This window comes from Callithrix jacchus, chromosome 15 (genome assembly GCF_049354715.1).
Source record: "Callithrix jacchus isolate 240 chromosome 15, calJac240_pri, whole genome shotgun sequence".
Lineage (NCBI taxonomy): Eukaryota > Metazoa > Chordata > Mammalia > Primates > Cebidae > Callithrix > Callithrix jacchus.
In genome coordinates, this window is record NC_133516.1 from 97455137 (window position 1) to 97471394 (window position 16258).

Genomic DNA, 16258 nt, shown 5'->3' on the forward strand with positions numbered 1-16258 from the left:
AAATTTGGTGGATCCTGATTTTTACTATAAAATTCAAAGTGTGATAGGTGACCCCTCTTTAAAATCTAGGATTTAGGGTGCAGAACCATAATTAAAATTTAGAAATTCTTTTTTTTTTTTAAGAGAAAGAAAAAAGGAATGAAGGAGAGGATGACAGAGGAAGAAAAAGAGGGAGAGAGAACAGGAATGTTGTTTTATTCTAAAAACGGGTGTTGAAAACCTCTTTTATGCCATTAATTGAGCTTAATAATATCCAATCAATATTTCATTTAAACCTATGAGTAGGTGTGATGTGATACTGATAAGAATGTATATTTTATGTATTCAAAGTGGAGAGTTCTATAAATGTTTATTAAGTTTACTGGTTCCGGATCTGAGTTCAAGGCTTGAATATTCTTATTAATTTTCTGTCTTGTTGATCTATCTAATATTGATGTTGAAGTCTCCCACTATTATTTTGTGGGAGTCTAAGTCTCTTTATAGGTCTTATGTATCTGGGTGTTCCCGTATTGGGTGCGTATATATTTAGGATCGTTAGCTCTTGTTGTTGCATTGATCCTTTTACCATTATATCTTTGTTACTTTAAAATCTATTTTATCAGAGGTGAGAATTGCAACTCCTGCTTTTTATTTATTTATTTATTTTTGCTCTCCATTTGGTTGGTAAATCTTTCCCATCCCTTTGTTTTGAGTTTTTATATATCCTTGCATGTGAAATGGGTCTGGATGCAGCATACCGAGGAGTTTTGGCTGTATCTTTTGATTGGGGGATTTAGTCGATTTAAAGTTAGGGTTACTGCCATTTGAGGTTAGCTGGCTGTTTTGTCCATTTGTTGATGTAAATTCTTCATTATGTTGATGCTCTTTACTTTTTGGTATATTTTTGGAAAGGCTAATACTGGTTGTTTCTTTCTATGTGTAATGCTTCTTTCAGAAACTCTTGTAAAGCAAGCCTGGTGGTAATGAAATCTCTGAGGACTTGCTTGTTCGTAAAAAAATTTATTTTTCCTTCAGTTGTTTAGCTTAGTTTGGCTGGATATGAAATTCTGGGCTGAAAGTTCTTTTCTTTAAGGATGTTGAATATTGGCCCCCACTCTCTTCTGGCTTGTAGGATTTCTGCTGACAGATCTGCTGTAAGTCCGATGGGCTTCCCTTTGTGGGTAACCTGACCTTTCTCTCTGGCTGCCCTTAGTATTTTCTCTTTCATTTCAACCGTAGACATTCAAATGTTTTTAAAGTTTGAGTTAGTCGTGTAAAGGGAAAGTTTGGAATTCATTTCCATGACACTGACCAGTGGTAGTGGGGAGCTACAGACCCAGGTGGGAATAAGTATGCTGGTGGTGCCAAGAGTAGACTGTTCACCGGAATGTGGCCTTCGCTGGGTTTTCTACTTCCAAAGTCCTGTCATTCCTGAGCTAAATTCTCAAGCCTTCCGGTTGCTTCTGTGACCTATCCAATACCCTTCCAACAATTGACTTTTTACTGCTTAAATCTATCCTAATAATTTTGAGGCCTACAAACGACATATGCATTTTATTGTAATATTAATGATGGTGACTTCTTAAATGTGTGAAATTGGTCTCAGTTTTCAAAGTACTTTCACATGCATTATCGTATTTAGGTCCGTTATATCAGATGGAAATGATGAGCCTCCAAGAAGTTAAGTGATTTACAAGGTCATGCTGCGAGGATGTAAAAGAGCCTGAATCTGGTCCCCTGGCACACTGACCAGTGGCTTTTGTTTGCTTGTGTTTTACACTGCACTATGCTTTTTTGTCTAGAAATGCAAAGCCGGCCACTGATTTCATTCCAAATAAATTTTTCAGTTACAAAATCTTGTCGAACTCCAATACTAATTGGACAAACTAATGGATGATTAGCCGAATGTTTTAGATTTTTGCTGGCTTTTGCAAAATACATCTGACAAATGCACACTATCTTCCTTTTCTGCACTTTAAAGTTTTCATCACGAACCGCAACAATGAAATAAATGCTGATTCAAACTGTAATGTTTAGGGATTTTAGAATAGGAGCATCTTAACTTTTCAGAGGCTAAAAGTATAAGGCAATCAGAGAGCTTTTGAATATCAGAAGGACTCTCAGGAATACTTGGAAAGTGATTGGAAGCTTCTAGCACCACCAAATAACAAGAGTGTAGTATTACTGACAGCTTTCTGGAACAAATATTAAGAATTTAGTGCTTTATTCTGAAAAACATTTTTAAGAATAGTAAATTTAAGTGTATTTTAAATGCTGATTGTATTAGCCAGGGTTCTCCAGAGAAAGAGAACCAATAGGACATATATAGAGATATATAAGAGAAGATTTATTATGGTAATTGGCTTATATAATTATGGAGGCTGAGAAGATCCACAATCTACCATCTGCAAGCAGGAGAACCAGGAAAGCCCATAGTGTAATACAGTCCAAGTCCAAAGATCCAAGAACCAGGAAGGCCAATGGTGTAACTCCCACTCCAAAGCCAAATGTCTGAGAACCCAGGGAAGGAGAGAGACAGTAGTGACTGCTTGGGTAAGTCCTTAAAAGGCATCATCTAAAACCTGAGAACTAGCATCTCTGATGTCTGAGGACAGGAAAAGACAATGTCCTAGCTCAAGCAGAGCTTCCTCCTCTTTTTTTATTCTATTAAAGTCCTAGACAGATTACACGATACCTTCTCATGTCCGTGAGGGAAGATCTTTTTTACTCAGTCTGCTAATTCAAATGCTAATCTTTTCTGGGAACAACATTTACAGACACTAGAAATAATGTTTTACCAGCTCAATGGGCTTACCCTAGTCATGTTGGCACATACAATTAAGTAGCATCACGTGGCCGAAATATAATTACTTTTAGTATAATTACTTGTACACATGTGTCTATTCTTTCTAATATTCTCTTACACTCGAGATTGAATACAAAATATAATTATTTCCTTACTCTCCTCATAATAACTATACTGCAAGCCAGCCATGATTGAACAGCATCCCCATCACACCTCTGAAGGTTTTAACCTTAAAGGAAGATTATGAAATCTTAAAAAAAAAAAAAAAAGAAACACAATCAGTATGGGCCAGGGAAGAGGAAGTTGCATTTCTGTTTTGCAGTGGGTTTTGTTCTAGGTGACATGTCTTGGTGTATCAGTTAGACGTTAACGGGGACCAGGGTTTTGTTCTAGGTGACATGTCTTGGTGTATCAGTTAGACGTTAACTGGGACCAGGGTTTTGTTCTAGGTGACATGTCTTGGTGTATCAGTTAGACGTTAACTGGGACCAGGGTTTTGTTCTAGGTGACATGTCTTGGTGTATCAGTTAGACGTTAACTGGGACCAGTCTATTAAGGAGTCACTGTGTATGGTAAACACCTACTGGGGAAATAAAACAGAATTTGGCACAGGGAGAAGCCAAACTGCATTGGAGTCTCAGTGAAGTCTTCAGCTGATCCTGAGGGGAATGCAGAGGATGGGAGAGTCCAGTAGAACTGTTATAAATTTGGGTGAGAGAACCATGTCTTTTTTTTTTTTTTTTTTTTTTTTTTTTTTTTGAGACAGAGCTTTGCTCTGTTGCCAGCACCAGCCTGGAGTTCAGTGGTGCCATCTCGGCTCACCGCAACCTCCGCCTTCTGAGTTCAAGCAATTCTCCTGCCTCAGCCTCTCAAGTAGCTGGGACTGTAGGCACGGGCCACCACGCCCAGCTAATCTTTGTGTTTTTAGAAGAGACGGGGTATCACCATTTGGCCAGGATGGTCTTGATCTCTTGACATTGTGATCTGCCCGCCTCGGCCTCCCAAAGTGCTGGGATTACAGGCATGAGCCACCGTAAGTCTTTATACTCACATCTCTGTCAGTCATTGGATGTGGGCTGGCCCAGGAAGCAGGTGTAACTTTGGGTGAAGAAGATCTCTTTAACTGAGGTAGTACTTAAAGGGGATGACAGCTGAGGGCTGCCAGTTGCAGCATCCTGGCAGTTGGTATACTAAAATTTTCATTTCTGAAGAAGCTTCTAGATGATGCATTATAGTGTCCACCACATAGTGTGTCAGCTGCTATTGAGAGGCAAAATAAGTCAACACCTGAGACTTGACCGTTGTATTAGGCCTGGTGGAAGTCACTGGTGTACTCTTTTTCTTAAAGGTGGATGTTTACCGCATTTGTGTTAAGTTTCAGGCCATAAAAAAATGTGTATCTCTTGTTACTTAATAGTGAATAAACCATTTTCTGGATCTTCTCGTTGGCTCAACTGGATCAAAACTATTTTCTCACTGTAGCCTAAGGAATGTCACCTACTGATTCTTTTGTCCTGGGTTATAGCTCATGTTTAGAATTAGAAGCAGAATTTATTTCTCCTAAAACATTTATATTGTGCGGGTGAATTGTGGAAACTTGAATGAAAATAGGGGAGTTGTCAAAAGAGAGGAAAGACTATATTGGGGGAAGAAACCACAGTGACCAGCAGTAGATACTGCATTACTTAGTTTCTCTGTTAATTTGGAGTAATTGATTTCATTAATTTATGCCACAAATCTTCATTTAGACCAGGTGGCGTGGCTCACTCCTGTAATCCCAGCACTTTGGGAGGCCGAAGCAGGAAGGATTGCTTGAGCCAAGGAGTTTGAGACCAGCCTGGGTAACACAGTGGGGCCCCATCTCTACAAAAAATAAAAATTAGCCAGGCATGGTGAGGCATGCATGTAATCTCAGCTGCCTGGGAAGCTGAGGTGGGAGGACCCCTTAAGCCTCCAGGGATAAGACTACAGTGAGCCATAATTGCACCATTGTACTTCCAGCGTGGGTGACAGACTGAGAACCTGTCTCGCTCTCTCTGTATATGTATATTGTTAACTTTAAGCCAGGTACCAAGGATTCAGCTGCACACTAGACATAATGTGTTTATTCTCCTTGATATAATGTTTTCCAGAGGGAGGAAAAAAATAATATTAAGTCTTATGGATTGTGTTAACTGTACTGAAGCAAAGACAGCAGCATGACTGATTTTAAGATAGGATGTTTCAGAAGTGTGATCAGAGAGGATTTCATTAGAAAGTGACATTTTTGGGCCGGGCGTGGTGACTCAAGCCTGTTATCCCAGCACTTTGGGAGGCCGAGGCGGGTGGATTACGAGGTCAAGAGATCGAGACCATCCTGGTCAACATGGTAAAACCCCGTCTCTACTAAAAATACAAAAAATTAGCTGGGCATGGTGGCGCGTGCCTGTAATCCCAGCTACTCAGGAGGCTGAGGCAGGAGAATTGCCTGAATCCAGGAGGCGGAGGTTGCAGTGAGCCGAGATCGCGCCATTGCTCTCCAGCCTGGGTAACAAGAGCGAAACTCCGTCTCAAAAAAAAAAAAGTGACATTTTGGGCAATCCTGTATTATTTTTCTTTATTTCTTGGTACGAAAAAGTAATAAAAGAAGAAATAAGGAGGAAGTGAGGGAAAAAAAGGATTGAAGAATAAAACATTTGCTGAAGACTACACACTAGATTATTCTTTTATGCTGCTGTTGTTACTTTGAAGGAAATGGAATATGCTCTCTTCAACTGCCATGAAAATCTAAACATCTTCTACCTGTCTCAGAGAAAGGCCAGAGAAAATTGCTATATATAAAATTACTATATTTAAGTGGCTATCAATGTTCTTGAAACTTTAATTAGCCTGAGTGGTGCTCAGAGCCATGCAGTCAGGAAGGGAGATGGTGGGGAGAAGAGAGGTGGATTATGCAGCTGTGTCAGGGGCACACACCTCCACAGAAATGTTATGCAGAGCCCAGCATGAAATAGATTCTCAGCCTATGCTTATTGAGTACATGTCTGCATATTAATATGTAATTTTCTATAGAAATAGTAGCACCGCTAACAAACGTATTGACTACCTACTCAGTGTAATGCCTTCTCCCACGTTTTTGTAATTGAAAAGAAACTGTATGATTAACAGTGGTAACTAATTCTTAGAGAATAAATTTATACACTGAGATCACATAAGAATGCACAAGGAGCAGTGTGTGGAAACCTTAAATGAATAAACAATGCCATAAAATTGCTCTTTTGGTGCTAAAAAAACAAATGTTATTAGTTTGGGGAAATGGAGATGATATTATCTAGTTTATTTGGTCTCATTATGTGTTATAAAATCCATCCCAATTTAGTTACAACTAAAAATTCATTGTAATAAACTTTATTTACTCCACTAACTCAGATGAAAATTATCTTTCAGGAAGTAGAAACAGTAGTAGTTTGAGTAGAGAATAAAAAAGGCGTATTCTGAAAGTCAGTGAGCACATAGGTAGCTAGTAGGGGACTGCATGGGAACTAATTTCCAAATGTGGTCCCCAAATGAATCAAGGTTCTTTGTCATTTCCTTCTTCTATGTGCCACTTCCACAGTGAATTGGAATTGGCCCTGTATAATCAAGAGAACACAGCAGAAGTGATACTGAGTGACATCTGAGATTAGGTCATGTCAAGCCTTGCAACTTTCACTTGAGTTTCTTAAAATGCTCCTTCTGGAAGAAGTCAGTGCCTTGAAAGAATTCCAGCTACTGTGAGACTCCTACACTCTCCAGGGAGGCCACTTACACAAAAAGAGATGCTTGACTCTACTCAGCTATTGTAATCCAGGCATCACATGTAGGGAAAGAAGCTAGCTTGGATTTTTTTCAATTTATTAGACCCCAGAGAGGAGAACAGAAAAACCAAGCTGACCTCTAGAACTAAAGCTCTAAGAAGTGTCTCCAGTGAAGCCATGCCAATCATCTGCAGTCATTTCAGCCACTTCAGCTGATGCTCACACTTCATGGAAGAGGGATAAGCCATCCCACCATGCCCTGACATAATATCTGCATCAGAGGATGAACACGTATATAAGTTGTTGCTATTTAACATGCTGCATGTTTGGAATGGTTTGTTACTCAGGAATATATACCAGAACCAAAATTTGGTACCGGAGATAGGATTTTTTGTTGTTACAGAAATGCAAAGCATGTGCCTTTGAACTTGGGAGCATGTGTTCAGTGGAGGAGTAAAGGATCCCAGGTAGACTGTGAGTGGAAAAAGAATGCAAAAAAGTGTTATTGCTGGCTGCAGAAAAGATAAACTGTGTAATATTGCGGTAGAAAACTTAGCAAAATTGCTGACTGCTGCAATGGAAATGTGGTGGGTTTAGAATATTTCCACAGATTTCTTTGATACTCTCCCTTTTAAGAGGTAGAATCTAACTTCCCCCCTTGAGTGTGGGCTGAATTTGGTGATGGCTGCTAATGAAAACATGAAATAAAAATGTATGACTTCAAAGAGTACATCATAAAAGAAACTGCAGCTTCTTACCTGCCCTCTCTTTAGAAGACTCTGTCAAAAGATGCCTATTATGCTGGAAGGACTCCCTGACTACCCTGTGAAACCAACACCTCCTCCCAGCAGCCTTTGCAGAACTGAGGAATTCTGCCAATAGCGACATGACTCAGCCACCTAAATTGTTGATCCTCTAGCTTCAGGCGTGTTGACAGTTGGCCACAAACCCCACTGACATCTTGATTGCAGATAAATGAAGAATCTTGAGCCAGAAGCATCCATCTAAGGCAATTCCAGACTCTTGATTCTCAGAAACTATAATAACTTTTGTGTTGTTTTATCTTAAGATGCTAAATTTTGAGGTAATTTTTTACACAGCAATGATATAGCGGGGCATAGAAAATAAAAATGAGTCTATCAGCTGAAGGCTCTGGTTTAGTAGACATTAAAGCAGAATGTTGCAAGAGCCAGCTGGTTCCTTTTAGTGCTGTAGAGAGATGAGATAAAGAAGGAACTGGTCACTTTTCAAGCTGAAATTTGAGGATACATAAAAGAGCCAGGGTTAGCTTCAGATTACAAAAGATTCTTAGTTTAAGTAACAGCCTAAAAACAATGTCAAATACAGCATCTTGCCAGTAAAATGTGACCACAGAGCCATAATGGGATGACATTTTCAGAAAAAGGGTAAATATAATTTTCAAGTGGGTGGGACGTGGGTTGCTGTGGTCAGCGAGTGATTGTTGTCACTTGGTGTGGTCAGAAGAACGCGTTGTCCCAAAGATGAAAGCAGTGTTATCTCTAAACCACAGGCTTCTTCTGCAATACAACCTTCCTAATCCCACTTCAGAGACATTTATTTCTCCACCTTTTGGAATCTGGGTTGACAATGTGACTCCCATGACAAAATGAAAGCAGTGGAAATAATGATGACCTTGTTATGGGTGCAATCCTTGGCTGACTAGGCAGCTTCCATTTTCTGTCTCTGAGAAGCCAGACACCAGAGACCTTGAGCAGGAAGCTCCCGAACACTATTTCCAGATTACTGACCAATAGGATCTATGACATAATAAGTCTTTGCTGTTCTAATCCACTCATTTCAAAGTAATTTGTTACTCACCAATAGATAACTAATGCAATCCTCTTCTATTTTAGTATTTTTTTCTTTGGTTGAGAAGCCTGTTCTCTAATTGTTTCCCCTGTTATTTTATCTTTGTTCTCTGTCTGATTTAAGATGTTTATCTTTTTAAAATTCTTTATGCTTTTTAAAATTATTAACTTTATATTATGATGTGTTGGGTCAATTTCATTGTATTTATCCTGCTTGAGGTTCACAGTTACTCTAAAATTGTTGTGTTTATAACTTGCCAATAATGTAGAAATTAAAGCCATATCTCTTCACTTGTTACTTCTATACCATTTCTTCTCTTTCTGATACTCCAATTACAAACATGGTAAAACTTCTCAGCATATCCCTGAGGGTTCTTATGCGATCTTGTGCATTCTTATTTTAATTCTGTGTACATTCTTTTAAATTTTTAACATTTCTGGGTACATGGTAGGTGTACATATTTATGGGGTACAAGAGATATTTTGATAAAGGCATACAATGTGTATGAATCACATCAGGATAAATGGGGCATCCATCACCTTAAGCACTTATCCTTTGTGTGGTAAAAAAAAAAATCTAATTACACTCTTTTAATTATTTGTAAATGCACAAATAAATTATTGGCTATACTCACCCTGTTGTGCTAGCAAATACTAGATAAGTTTACTCTTTTTAACTATTGTTTTTTACCCATTAATCATCACTACTTCCTCCCCAACACTCCACTATCCTTCCCAGCCTCTAGCAACCATTCTACTCTCTATCTCCATGAGTTTAACTTTTAACAACATAGATAGACATGGAGGTCATTATGTTATGTGAAGTAAGCTATTTCTTGTACCCATTGAAATTTCCCACCACCCCCAAGCCCCCACTACCCTTCCTAACATCTGGTAACCATCCTTCTGCACTCTATATTCAGGATTCAATTGTTTTTTAGATTCCACAAATGAGTGAGAATGTGCAAAGTTTGACCTTCTGTGCTTAGCTTATTTGACTTACAATGACCTCCGGTTCTATCCATGTTGTTGTAAATGATAGGATCTCATTCTTTTGTAGCTGAATAATACTCCATTCTGTATATATACCACAATTTTCTAAATCCATTCATCTTTTGATGGACACTTAGGTTGCTTCCAAGTCTTGGCTGTCGTGGATACTGCTGCAGAAATCATGGGAGTGCAAATATCTCTGGCATACTGATTTCCAGTCTTTTGGGTGAATACCAAGCAAGTGGAATACTGGATCATAAGGTAGTTCTATTTTTAGTTTTTCAAGGAATGTCCAAATTGTTCTCCAGAGTTGTACCAACTTACATTCCCATCAACAGTATATGAGGGTTCCCTTTTTTCCATGTCTTCGTCAGCATTTATTATTGCCTGACTTTTGGATAAAAGCCATTTTAGCTGTATTAAGATGATATCTCATTGTAGTTTTTATTTGTATTTCTGGGATAACTAATGATGCTGAGCACCTTTTCATATCATGTTTATCATGTTATGTCTTCTTTTGAAAAATGTCTATTCAGATCTTTCACCCATTTGTTAATTGGATTATTTGATTTTTTTCCTTTAGAGTTATTTTTCTCCTTACATACTCTGTAAGGAGTACTCCTTACATCCCCATCACAGATGGGTGGTTCGCAAATATTTTCTCCCACTCTATAGATTGTCTCTTCACTTGGTTGACTGTTTATTTTGCTGTGCAGAAGCTTTTTAACTTGATGTGATTCTATTTGTTCATTTTTTGCTTTGGTTGCCTGTATTTACTGGGTATTACTCAAAAGACCTTTGTCTAGTCCAATGTCCTAAAGAGTTTCCCCAATGGTTTATTTTAGTAGTTTTATATTTGATGTATTAGATTTAAGTCTTTAAAACATTTTTACTTGATTTTTGTATATGGTAAGAGGTATGGGTCTAGTTCCATTCTTCTACATATGGATATTGGATTTCCATAGCACTATTTAATTCTGTCATATGTGGCTTTTATGGTATTGAGGTATGTTCCTTCTATATCCAGTTCTTTTGAGGGTTTTTATTATAAAATGGTGTTGAATTTTATCAAATACTTTTTAGCATCAGTTGAAATGATCATACAGTTTTTGTCCTTCATGCTGTTGATATGATGTATAATATTGATTGATTTGCGTATGTTGAACCATGCTTGCATCCCTAGGACAAATTTCTCTTAGTCATGATAAATGATCTTTTTAAAGTGTTATTGAATTCAGTTTGGTATTTTGTTGAGGATTTTTGCAACAATGTTCATCATGAACCTGGGCCTGTTGTTTCCTGTTTCAGATGTGTCTTTGTTTAATTTTGGTATCAGAGTAATGTTGTTTTCACATAATGAGTTTGAAAGTATTTCCTCCTCCTCTATATTTCAAAATAGTTTGAGTAGGGTTGGTATTAATTCTTTAAATGTTTGCTAAATTCAGCAATGAAGTCATCAGGTCCCAATGTTTTTGCATGGAGATTGTTTCTTATGGCTGTTAGGTGTTTAATTTATTCCTGGTTCAATCTTGGTAGGTGTTGTATGTCTAGGAATTTATCCACTTATCTAAGTTTGTCAATTAATTGGCATTTTGTGCTCATAGTAGCCACTAACAATTATTTGAGTTTCTATGGTATTGGTTGTAGTGTCTCCTTTTCATACCTGATGTTGAGTCCTCTCTTTTTTCAGTTAGTTTGGCTAAAGATTTGTCAATTTGGTTTATCTTTTCAAAAAAACCAACTTTCATTTCATCTTTTTTTTTCATTATTTTTTTCATTTTTATTTATGTTTTGATCTTTATTATTAATTTTATTTTACTTATTTTGGGTTTAGTTTGCTCTTGATTTTCTCTTTTTTTAATACCCGTTGTTAGGTTGCGTATTTGAAGTTTTTCTTCTTGTTTGATGTGGGCAGTTATAGCTAAAAAATTCCCTTGTAGTACTGCTTTCCCTGTATCCCACGGGTTTTGGGGGTGTCATATTTCCATTATCATTTGTTTCAAAAAAATTTTCAATTCCATTCTTAGTTTCTTCATTAACTCTGGTCATTCAGGAGCATATTACTTAATTGCCATGTGTTTTTATAGTTCCTGCAGTTCCTCTTTCCATTGATTTCAACTTTTATTCCATTGTGGTCAAAGAATATTCTTGATATTATTTAAATTTTAAAAAATGTTTTAAGCTTGCTTTGTAACGCAACATGTGGTCTGTCCTTGAAAAAGATTAATGTGCTGAGGAGAATAATGTGTATTCTCTAGCCATTGGATGAAGTGTCGTCAAAATATATATTAGGTCCAATTTGGTCTGTAGTGCCAGTTAAGTTGATGTTCCTTCACTGATTTTCTGTCAGGATGATCTGTTCACTGCTGAAAATGAAGTGTTGAAATCTCCAGCAATTGGGGTCTCTCTCGCTTTTTAGCACTAATAATAATTGCCTTATATATCTGGGTGTTCTAGTGTTGGGAGCATATATACTTAGAATTGTTACATCTTTTGCTGAATTGACCCCCTTTGTCATTATATAATGACCTTCTTTGTTCTTATGGTATTTTTTCTTGGAATCATTTTGTCTGATATACATATAGCTACTTCTGCTCTTTTTTGGCTTTATGGGAATGGAATGTCTTCTTACATCCCTTTATCTAATCCATTTACATTTAGTGTTATTATTGATAAGGACTTACTCCTGCCATTTTAAATTTGTTTTCTGACTGTTTTGTGATCTCCTCTTCCTTATTTTCTTCCTTTTAGTGAAGGTGATTTTTTCTGGTGGTAAGATTTAATTTTGTACCTTTTATTTTTTGTGTATCTGTTGTATGTTTTTTTGATTTGAGGATTTCTATGAGGCTTGCACATACTATTTTCTAACCCATTATTTCAAGCTGATAAATCCCTCAGATTTTGTTTGTCTGGAAAAATATTTATGTCTCCTTCATGTTTGAAGGATATTTTAACCAGATATATTATTCTTCAGTGAATGTTTTTTTCCTTCAGCACTTTATTTTTTCTTTTTAAAATATATATTATTGCATTTTAGGTTTTGGGGTACATGTGAAGAAAATGCAGGATTGTTGCATAGGTACATACATGACAATGTGGTTTGCTGCCTTCCTACCCATTACCTATATCTGACATTTCATCCCTCCCCAACTCCCCATTCCCCACTATCCCTCCCCTGGTTCCCCCCACACAGACTTCAGTATGTGACGCTTCCCTCCCTGTGTTCATGTGTTCTCATTGTTCAACACCTGCCTATGAGTGAGAACATGTGGTATTTGATTTTCTGTTTCTGTGTCAGTTTGCTGAGAATGATAGTCTCCAGGTTCATCCATGCCCCTACAAAGGACACAAACTCATTGTTTTTGATGACTGCATAATATTCCATGGTGTATACGTGCCACATTTTCCCTGTCCAGTCTATCATCGATGGGCATTTGGGTTAGTTCCAGGTCTTTGCTAACTGTGCTGCAATGAACATTCATGTGCATGTATCCTTATAGTAAAACAATTTATAATCCTTCAGATAGATACCCACTAATGGGATTGCTGGGTCAAATGGAATTTCTATTTCTAGGTCCTTGAGGAATCACCACACTGTCTTCCACAATGGTTGAACTAATTTACACTCTCACCAACAGTGTAAAAGTGTTCTTATTTCTCTGCATCCTCTCCAGCATCTGTTGTCTCCAGATTTTTTCATGATTGCCATTCTAACTGGCGTGAGATGGTATCTCAATGTAGTTTTGATTTGCATTTCTCTAATGACCAGTGACGATGAGCATTTTTTTATATGATTGTTGGCCTCATATATGTCTTCTTTCGTAAAGTATCTGTTCATATCCTTCACCCACTTTTGAATGGGCTTATTTGTTTTTTTCTTGTAAATCTGTTTTAGTTCTTCGTAGATTCTGGATATTAACCCTTTGTCAGATGGGAAGATTGCAAAAATTTTTTTCCATTCTGTTGGTTGCTGATTCACTCTAATGACTGTTTCTTTTGCTGTACAGAAGCTCTGGAGTTTCATTAGATCCCATTTATCTATTTTGGCTTTTGTTGCCAATGCTTTTGGTGTTTTAGTCATGAAGTCCTTGCCTATGCCTATGTCCTGAAATGGTTTTGCCTAGATTTTCTTCTAAGGTTTTTATGGTGCTAGGTCTTATGTTTAAGCCTTTAATCCATCTAGAATTAATTTTAGTGTAAGAAGCCAGGAAGGGGTCCAGTTTCAGCTTTCTGCACATGGCTAGCCAGTTTTCCCAACACCATTTATTTCTTCAACACTTTAAAAATGTCATGCCACTCTTTCCTGGCCTATAAAGCTTCCATAGTGTTGAGGTATGTTTCTCCTATATCCAGTTTTTTGAGGTTTTTTTTTTTATCATGAAAGGGTGTTGAATTTTATCAAATGCTTTTCAACATCAGTTGAAATAATCATATGGTTTTTTTCTCCATACCATTGATAATGATGTATCACATCGATTGATTTCCAGCTGCTGCCAGATCTCCATTGTGTGTCTTTTCTTTCTTTTATCTTGCTACATTTATAATTAATTCATTATTCTTGCCCTTAGGAATTTGACTATTAAATGCCTTGAGATAGTTTTTGAGTAAAATCTCCTTGGTGTTCTATAACCTTTTAGCTAAATGTTGACAGTTTCCTTTAGGTTTGGGAAGTTCTCTGTTATTATCCCTTTGAATAAACTTACATCACTATCTCTCTCTCTACTTCTTTAAGGCCAATACTTCTTAGATCTGTCCTTTTGAGCCTTTTAATAGATCTTGCAGGCATGCCTCATTCCTATTTGTACTTTTTTCTTTTGTCTCCTCTATGTATTTTCAAATAACCTGTCTTGAAGCTCACTAATTCTTTCCTCTGTTTGATCAGTTCTGCTCTAAGAGTCTCTGATACATTCCTTGATATGTCAATTACATTTTCCAAATCCAGAATTTCTGCTTGTTTTTAATTATTTCAATCTCTTTGTTAAATCTATGTGATAGGATTCTGAAATTTTCTCTGAGTTATTTTGAATGTTTTTGAGTTTTCTCAAAACATCTATTTTGAATTCTCTGTCTGAAAGATCACATATCTTTGTCTTTCTGGGATTGAATCCTGGTACCTTATTTAGTTTGCTTGATGAGGCCATGGTTTTCTACATGATCTTGATGCTTTAAAAAATTTTTTAGTGTCTGGGCATTGAAGAGTTAGGTATTTGTTGTAGTCTTTGTGATCTTGGCTTGTTTGTACCTGTCTCTTGGGAAGGCCTTGTAGGCATTTGAAGGGACTTTGGTGCTGTGACCTAAGGTTTCAACTATTGCAGACGTATCTGACTTAGAGGACACCCAAGCCAAGTAATGTTGTGTCTCTTGAAGACTTGTTGAGGTCCCGCCTTAGTGGTCTTGGATAAGATCTGGAAGAATTCTCTGGATTACCAGGCACAGACTTGTTCCCCTCCCTTACTTTCTTACAAACAGTTGCTTTCTGTGCTGCACTGCCCAGAGCTGGGGATGTGGTGGCACAAACAGTTCTTTGGCCTCCACCACTGGGGACTGTGCTGGGTCATGCCTGAAGCCAGCACAGGATTTCCTTTCACCCAAGGTTTGCATTAACCACTACCTGGCTGCTGCCTATGTTCACTCAAGGCCCAAGGGCTCTACATTCAGCATGTGGTGAAGCCAGCTTTGTCTTTGCAGATCCAGCCACATTTTCAGTTTTCCCTTCTGAGTGGCAAATTCCCTAGGCCACCAGGTGGGTCCTGAGATGTCATGTGGAGGCCAGGGACTAGAGTCAAAAACCTTAGAAACCTACATGGTGCTCCATTCTTTAGAGGCTGAACTAACATCCCAAACCATCAGATGAAGTCCTTCCTACTATTCTCTCCCCTTTCCACCACCACCACAAGCCCACAAGGAGTACTGTCAGGCTACTGCTGATGTTCACTTAAGGCTCAAGAGCCCTTTAATCAGCTTGTGGTGAGTGCTGCCAAGCCTAGATCTCACCCTGCAGGCAAATGGGCTCCCCTCTGGCCCAGGGCAGGTCTAGAGATGCCATCCAAGAGCCAAGGCTTGTAATTGGGACCCCAGGATCCTGCTTGGTATTCTACCTGCCTGTGGCCAAGCTGATAACTGAGCTGCGAGGCAAAGTCCCCTTTACTCTTCTGTCTGCTTTTCTCAAGCAAAAAGGAATTTCTCACCGTAGCCATCACAGCTAGGAATGTGGTGGGTCTCACCTTAAGCCAACACATCTCACCATCTCACCCAAGGCCCACCGTGTGTGCTCTCTGGACACTACTTGTGATGGTTCGGACCCAAGGGGTATTTAGTCAGCAGGTGATGAGTCCTGCCAGGACTTTGTCCTTCCCTTTAACGCAGTGGGTTTTCTTTTGTCCCAGGGTATGTCTAGAAATATTCAGGAGCGAGAGCCTCAAATGGAAGCCTCATGACTCTGCCCAGTGCCATATCCTCCTGTCGCTGAATTCATATCCAAGTTACAAGAAATGCCCTCTTTACTCTTCCCTCTCCTCTCCTTAAGCAGAAAGAAGTCTCTTTTGGAGCTACAAACTGCTCCTGGGGTTTGGGGATGGATGGGACAAACACTTCCTTGGCTGCCCTGGCCGGTGTCTCACTAGGTCACATGCCTCTCAAGTCCACTACCTCTGAGCAGAAATTGCAGTCCTGGTGGCCTAGATGGCTTTTCAAGTTTATTTTTTGGCCCCAGATCATTTTTGCCTGTAGTAGCCAGGCTTGCCAGAACTCAAGTTCCAACCAGTGCAATGGATGACTCTTGTCTGGGTAGCGCTGTTCTAAATGCTCCCTCGGTGGGTGTTGGCTGAGTTCTGTTCAGGGTTGCTTTCCACCATGACAGGGAAGAACTGAGTTCC

At 38.5% G+C, this 16258-nt stretch overlaps 1 long non-coding RNA gene across 1 annotated transcript in view; it reads left to right on the forward strand.

Moving 5' to 3' along the window:
• Positions 1 to 16258, forward strand: part of LOC144579447 (uncharacterized) — a 250723-nt gene that overhangs the window by 199469 nt on the left and 34996 nt on the right. The window contains exon 3 of the long non-coding RNA XR_013526991.1: positions 9521 to 9644. This is a non-coding gene — a long non-coding RNA (uncharacterized LOC144579447). The remainder of the gene's footprint in view (positions 1 to 9520; positions 9645 to 16258) is intronic.